This window comes from Cervus elaphus, chromosome 10 (genome assembly GCF_910594005.1).
Source record: "Cervus elaphus chromosome 10, mCerEla1.1, whole genome shotgun sequence".
Lineage (NCBI taxonomy): Eukaryota > Metazoa > Chordata > Mammalia > Artiodactyla > Cervidae > Cervus > Cervus elaphus.
The window spans coordinates 28101978-28109804 of NC_057824.1; the positions used below are offsets into that span (position 1 = coordinate 28101978).

The 7827-nt window shown below is 40.8% G+C and overlaps 1 pseudogene; it reads right to left on the minus strand.

Moving 5' to 3' along the window:
* Window positions 1-6415: 6415 nt before the first annotated feature.
* LOC122701440 lies at window positions 6416-7827 on the minus strand (annotated as a pseudogene).

A 7827-nucleotide genomic window follows, 5' to 3' on the forward strand; every position in this document is an offset into this window, starting at 1 on the left:
TTGTTTTTATATTTCTTCCCATTTTCTGTCCCATGCTTCAGTATTTATGTGTTCAGAATTTTTAAAAATTAACCCAAGCTGGAAGCCTTTATGCATGGCAGATAACTTGGAAAAAAGAATAATGGCAGGACATTATGCTAAGTGAAATAAGCCAGTTACAACAAGACATACGCTGTGTGAATCCACCTATATAAGGTTTCTCATGTCAGAGAATCAAACTCACAGAGACAGAAAGAAGAGTGATGGTTTCCAGAGTCTGGGGATAGTGGGGGGCGGGGGTGGGCAGTTGTTTAACGGGTACAGAATTTCAGATGAAAAGGGTTATGGAGATCGGTTGTCCAACAGTGTGAATGTACTTAACACTACTGAACTGTACATTTGAAAATGGTTTAAGATGGTAAATTATATGTGTGCATGCCTGCGTGCTAAGTTGCTTCAGTCCTGTCCAACTCTTTGCAACCCCATGGACTGTAGCCCACCAGGCTCCTCTTTCCATGGGATTCTCCAGGCAAGAATACTGGAGTGGGCTGCCATGCCTTCCTCTAGGGGATCTTTCTGACTCAGGGACAGAACCCGTGTCTCTTATGTCTCCTGCATTGGTAGGCAGGTTCTTTACCCCTAGCACCACCAAAACTTTGTGTATTTGACCACAATCCAAAAAGAATAATTGGATTAAACCAGCAATTTATAAACCATTTAATATATAGAGATTTATTTTTAAGTAATAAATATATGCAACAGCTGAGCTTCTGTATATAAAATGCACCAGGTAAGCACAGTTGTTTTGCTGTTGTTGCTGTTTTTAATTTTATTGAGTGTTTGTTTATTTGGCTGTACCAGGTCTTAGTTGCAACATGTGGAATCTAGTCCCTTGACCAAGTATCGAACCCAGGCCCCCTGCATTGGGAGTGTGGAATCTTAGCCACTGGACCACCAGGGAAGTCTCAGCAGAGTTGTTTTAAGAATTCAAGAGCTATAGTTAAGAATTCAGAGAAAAATCAACTTTAATGTAGTGCAGAATAAGGGACCAAGTAAGTGCAAAGGACATTCTTGGAGGGCAGAGTGTGTGTACATACGCACATTTCAGGAACCTGCAGAAGAGCCTTTTATCTTGCAGAGGCTAATCAATACTAGTATGATTGGATTTTATCTTGGGTAAATAGAGTTGGTTCTTAAGAATTGTGATTAGTGACCCTCAAGCGCCACCAATGCTGAGAAGCAGATAGTCACCTTGAAGGAAAAATAGAAACAACTTTACAACCATCTTAGTAAATACAGGTACTCAGGTATTTTACAAACACTGGGTCCCCAAGTGACTGGCTACCTAGAGCAGAGCTGCACCCCCAGCCAGGACTCCACACAGGCCTTGACATGAAGAAGAAACAAATCTTACTAAAAACATACATGTATGAATCAATCAGTAAACATACAATAAAGTGAAAACACTAGACTCTTCTGGTTTATCTTACCCTCGGTTTAAAAGAAGTATTTTTATACTACTCAGCCATTAAAGAATAAAATGTTGCCATTTGAACAACATGGATGGACTTGGAGGGCATTATGCTAAGTGAAATAAGTCAGAGAAAAACAAATGCTGTATGATATCAGCTGTATGTAGAATCTAAACAAACACAACAAACTAGTGAGTATAACAAAAAAGAAACAGATACAGAGAACAAGCTAGCGGGTACCAGTGGGGAGAGGCGAGACAAGGTGTGGTGGAGCGAGAGATACAAACTATTATGTGTAAAATAGGCCACAAGGCTATATTGTGCAGCACAAGGAATACAGCCAATATTTTATAACAGCTCTAGATGGAGTATAACCTTAATTAGTATCACCATGTTGTACACTTGTAACATAATATCATACATCAACTAGACTTCAATTTTTAAAAAGTGACATAGAAATAAAACGTTTCATAGGATGAACAAGTTTTTAAAGTTTAAATCTTTGACTAGGTAATGTAATTCCATATTGCAAAATCCAAAAAGCATAAAATAGCACATATTAAAGCCTCCCTTCAACCTTCAGAACATTGCTACTGATAGACATCAAAAATGTTATTAGGGGCTTCCCTGGTGGACCAGTGGTTAAGAATCTGCCTGCCAGTGCAGGGGAGACGAGTTCGATCCCTGGTCCAGGAAGATCCCAAATGCCGCGGAGCAACTAAGCCCGTGCCACAACTCCGGAAGTTCTCACTCCCTAGGTGCAGTGCTCTGCAACAAGAGGAACTGCTGCAATGAGAAACCTGAGCACTGCAGCTCGAGAAAGCCAGTGCAGCGTCAGTGAACCCAGTGCATCCAATAAATACGTAATTCAAACACATAATTTAAAATAAATACATACTTTATACATACATAATTATAAACAATTTAAATACACAAATACATAATTTAGTAAATATTTTAAAATAAATACATGATTTAAAAATAAATACATAATTACATACATAAATACATAATTTTTAAAAATGTTACTGATTTCTTATAAACCCTTTCATTCAAGCATATATATAATGCATTCATTGTATATATATCATTTATAAACACAAAGTGCTTATACATTCTAGTGTTTCTTTACCTGCTTTTTAAAACTTAATATGTATCTCAGAGATCTTTCTATTTTGGGTGTTAAAGAGCTTCCTTTTCTTCTTTTTTTATGAACACAGTATTCCATTGAATAGATGTATCATAATTTCACTTGCTTCCTATTGATGGACATTTTGGTTGTTTCCATTTTAATAAATATTTAAAAGCAATAATAAATATGGACCTAATAAATACATATTGACCAATCAGCCACTAGTGATTGAGCATTGACTTTAACAATTCCAAAGGCTGTTTAGTCCATTCCCTGCCCCCAAATAAACAAGTGAAAATCGTAAGTGATCTGCCTATACCTAGTTAGTGGCAGAGACTGAACTAAAATCTGACAGCCCTGAGTATGAGTCCTCCTTCTAGCAAATCAGTATAATTATTTCATTGTGTTGTAGTTTCCTTAAAAAAATACATTATCTCAGAGATTTGAATTTGAGCTCAGAAAGGACAATGAATCTTTTTACTTTATTACCCAAACATTTTAATTTTTTTAAGGATGGAGTACAGGAACATGGTTAGCAAAGAAAAAGGGAAATAGTACTAAAAGCTATACAGTGAAAAGTAAATCTTCCTTCAGCTTTTGAATCCCACCCCCCCTGCTCCCCAATCCTTAATGGCCCTTTTCCAGAAGCAATCATTGTTTTTAGTGTCTGGAACATCTATCCAGAGAGTCTGTGCAAAACCCAGCATATATTTTTATACAAGTCTGTGCTTTTTTCAAAAGTGACTAGCAGGATACCATGAATCTTTTTCAGTACCTTCCCTTTATCTGTCCCCCTTCCCTTTTAAAGTTTCTCTAAAGTTAACAAAAGTATATATAATCAAAGCTATGGTTTTTCCAGTAGTCATGTACAGGTGTGAGAGTTGGACCATAAAGAAGCCTGAGCACTGAGGAACTGATGCTTTTGAATTGTGGTGCTAGAAAAGACTCTTGAGAGTCCCTTGGACAGCAAGGAGATCAAACCAGTTAATCCTAAAGGAAATCAACCCTGAATATTCATTGGAAGGACTGATGCTGAAGCTCCAATACTTTGGCCACCTGCTGTGAAGAGCTAACTCATTGGAAAAGACCCTGATACTGAGAAAGATTGAAGGCAAAAGGAGAAAGGGGTGGCAGAGGATGAAATGATTAGGTAGCATCACTGACTCAATGGACATAGGTTTGAGCAAACTCCGGAATTATTTTGGGTTCATGGATCCACCTTCTCCCCAGGATTGCCATCCTCCTCCATAAACTGTCTTCCTTTTACCTGACACTTGTCTCTTGGTATTGGATTCTTTAGCGAGGAGCAGGTGAACCTGAGTTCAGCAACAGTATGGAGAAGTTTTTCCAGTACCATTATCAGATTATATTATGGTGAAAGTGAAAATCGCTCAGTCGTGTCCAACTCTTTGCAACCCCATGGATTGTCCATGGAATTCTCCAGACCAGAATACTGGAGTGGGTAGCCTTTCCCTTCTCCAGGGAATCTTCCCAACCCAGGGATCGAACCCAGGTCTCCTGCATTGCAGGTGGATTCTTTACTAGCTGAGCCACAAGGGAAGCCCTATATTATGGTGAACTGCTACAAATAATACATTACTTCTGAAATGTAACATCCACTCAGCTTAGATTTTTGTACTTTGTGTCTTGCATTGCAAAAAGCTAACATATTTGAATATTAAGAAGGGAAAGGAACGCATATTTGCATTACAAAAGGGTTCCCAATCATTCATTTATTTCAAGATTCCAATTATGACTGTTTTCTCAATGGATTCTCTTCTCAACCACCACCACCTTCCTCCAGAGGACTATTACCGTAACCCTGGACTGTTAGACTCAAATCCTAACTCATATCCCCTATTCTTCTCTCGCCATGGGGTCTTGCACACACTTTTCTCCTTGGTTTAAAAGCGCTATCCCCACATAGCCTGTTGACCCTTTCACCCTTAGTGGTTTTTAAATTTTTGATTCAATAATCACTTTCTCAGGGAAATAGATGTAAATTATGCACTTTATAGAACCCAGCAGCAAGTACCATGTTACCTCCTTTAAAGGACTTAATAGATTTGTACTTGTGTGCTAAGTCACTTCAGCCCGGTCCGACTGTTTGTGATCCCATGTACTGTGGCCCACCAGGCTTCTCTGTCCATGGGATTTTCCAGGCAAAAATACTGGAGTGGGTTGGAGATCTTCCTGGCCCAGGGATGGAGCCCACATCTTCCAAAGACTATTAAAGGCAGAAATGGAAACTGTATGACTGTTCATGATATAATTTTGTATATTGTTTTACCTCTTTGGCCTCCAGTTGTTTCATATATGTTTTGTGTCTTCAATTGGACTAAAAGTTCACCTCGTTGATATTCAGTTGCTCAGTCATGTTTGACTCTGCGACCGCATGGACTGCAGCACGCCAGGCTTTCCTGTCTTTCACTATCTCCCTGAGTTTGCTCAGACTTATGTCCATTGAGTTGGTGATGCCATCCAACCGTCTCATCCTCTGTCAGCCCCTTCTCCTCCTGCCTTCAATCTCTCCCAGCATCAGGATCTTTTCCAATCAGTCAGTTCTTCACATCAGGTAGTCAAAGTACTGGATCATCAGCTTCAGCATCAGTCCTTCCAATATTCAGGGATGATTTCCTTTAGGATTGACTGGTCTGATTGCCTTGCTGTCCAAGGGACTCTCAAGAGTCTTCTCCAACACCACAGTTCAAAAGCATCAATTCTTTGGTGCTCAACCTTCTTTATGGTTCAACTCTCACATCTGTACATAATTACTAGAAATACCATAGCTTTCACTATATGGACCTTTGTTGTCAAAGTGATGTCTCTGCTTCCCCCCTCCCCCAAATTCCTGGTTTAATAAAGACTTGTTTATTTTGAGAGAAAAAAAAAGGTCGCAAACATCAGGCTGTTCACAAAAATAACCCACAGTATCAACTTTAAAAAACAAATCTTAAGACTATTCAGTTCAGTTCAGTTCATTTCAGTTGCTCAGTCATGTTCAACTCTTTGTGACCCCATGAATCACAGCACGCCAGTCCTCCCTGTCTATCACCAACTCCTGGAGTTTACTCAAACTCATGTCCATTGAGTCGGTGATGCCATCCAGCCATCTGATCCTCTGTCATCCCCTTCTCCTCCTGTCCCCAATCCCTCCCAGCATCAGGGTCTTTTCCAATGAGTCAACTCTTCGCATGAGGTGGCCAAAGTACTGGAGTTTCAGCCTCAGCATCAGTCCTTCCAATGAACACCCAGGACTGATCTCCTTTAGGATGGACTGGTTGGATCTCCTTGCAGTCCAAGGGACTCTCAAGAGTCTTCTTCAACACCACAGTTCAAAAGCATCAATTCTTCAGTGCTCAGCTTTCTTTATAGTCCAACTCTCACATCCATACATGACCACTGGAAAAACCATAGCCTTGACTAGACGGAACTTTGTTGGCAAAGTAATGTCTCTCTTTTTAACATGCTGTCTAGGTTGGTCATAACTTTCCTTCCAAGGAGTAAGCGTCTTTTAATTTCATGGCTGCAATCACCATCTGCAGTGATTTTGGAGCCCCAAAAAATAAAGTCTGACACTGTCACTAGTTATTTTTCTAGAGGGTGCATTTAACATGCTAACTCTCATTTACAAAAATACATTGTTACATTTGTGTTGAACAGCCCCACATAGCACTCTTATGTGGGGTATAACACACATACTTCTAACTCAAAGCTGCTGTCCGGTTCTACTCAACTAATGAGATTGCCTTTGTACTTAGCGAAGCAGCTACTGTATGAATTGAAAGAATTGTACGCCCTCTATAACAAGAGATTATTTTGGAGACAGTTGATACATCCTTTTTATTGTTAAGTCATAAAGACATATCAAAATTAATGCAAAAATTACAGGGTAAAGACTTAACACAACTACTAGGAGGGTCAAAGGAAGTGAAGATGGGACTAGGTGCAGGGCAATATGAATTAATGAGCATGGGAAGGACAAGGGTGGGGAGAACAGTGAGCATGTGCTGAAGATACTAGGGGAGAGGATCTGGTGAAAATTTTGATCTTAGACAAGCACCTAGGTAAAGAAATAATGGGACAAGATTTCTAAACCCCACTATGTGCTTAAGAGTCATCCTCGCCACTGGTGCTGTCTCTGTCATCCTCTCCTTCCTCAGCCTCTTTTTCATCATCCTTGATCAACTCCAGCTGGTCATCCCCCCATCTTCATTATCGTCATCATCCAGTAGGTCCCCCTCCTCAGCAGAGTCATCTGCACTCCCCACTCAGACTCCATCTTCACATTAGTCTCATCTTGCTTCAGGGAGCTGCCGCTCCGCTCCTCTTCTGACTTACCCTTCTTCATCTCCACTCCTTATTAGCTCTGTTCCTTTTCAATCTTTTTTCCAGGCTTTCCAGTAAAGGACTCACTTTTTGTTTTATCTGGGTTAACTCCTTCTTAGTGGTCTGAAGGTCATCTCTTTTCAACTTTCCAGACTTAGAGGAAGATCCCTGCTGTCCGCTCTTAGAATTGAAGCCATGTTTGCCCCTTCGTGAGGTGTTTCCTGATACCAGCTGGCGTTTTGAGGGCACTACAGCCCGAGCAATAGGAGGAGGAGGAGGAACACGTGCTGGGTAACTGTACATCCTGTCATAACAATCCTGTTGAAAGTCGCAGTCCAAGGCAGAAGATGAGCTGAGTGGAGGGGATGGAGAAGGGTGTTCTGGTACTGACCCGTAATCTCTGCTGCAGATCGTTTCACACCTGCTTTTCCTCGGTTCACTTTTGGCTCTGCAGCCAGATTAATATCTACAACCTGGCCAGCAATCATTCTCCCATCCTCTCCTGCCACAGCAGCTCAGGTATTTCTCTCATTAACACACTGAACGAAGGCAAAACCCCTATGAACAGAGCAACCCACAATTTTGCTGTCTTTTGAGAAGATTGCCTCCACATCAGATTTCTTGACCACAAGGGTATTGAGATTCCCGATGAATATATGAGAGTTCATGGAGCAAGGATCCGTCTTGTTGGTAACATTGCTGGCCATTGTCTCTGATGATATGGTGCCTCACAAAGCTGAAAAACGTAGCTGAAGATCAAAAAAATTGTCACAGGAGGGGGAAGGGAGAAGAGATTCGATTTTGAATCTCCTACCCCTGAGTTCTACGTGGAGAAGCCGATTACTGCTGGAGGTCGGCAACGCGGTCGCAATCACTCAGTCTTCGCCTCTTCACAAAACGTGTCTCTGCTTTTTA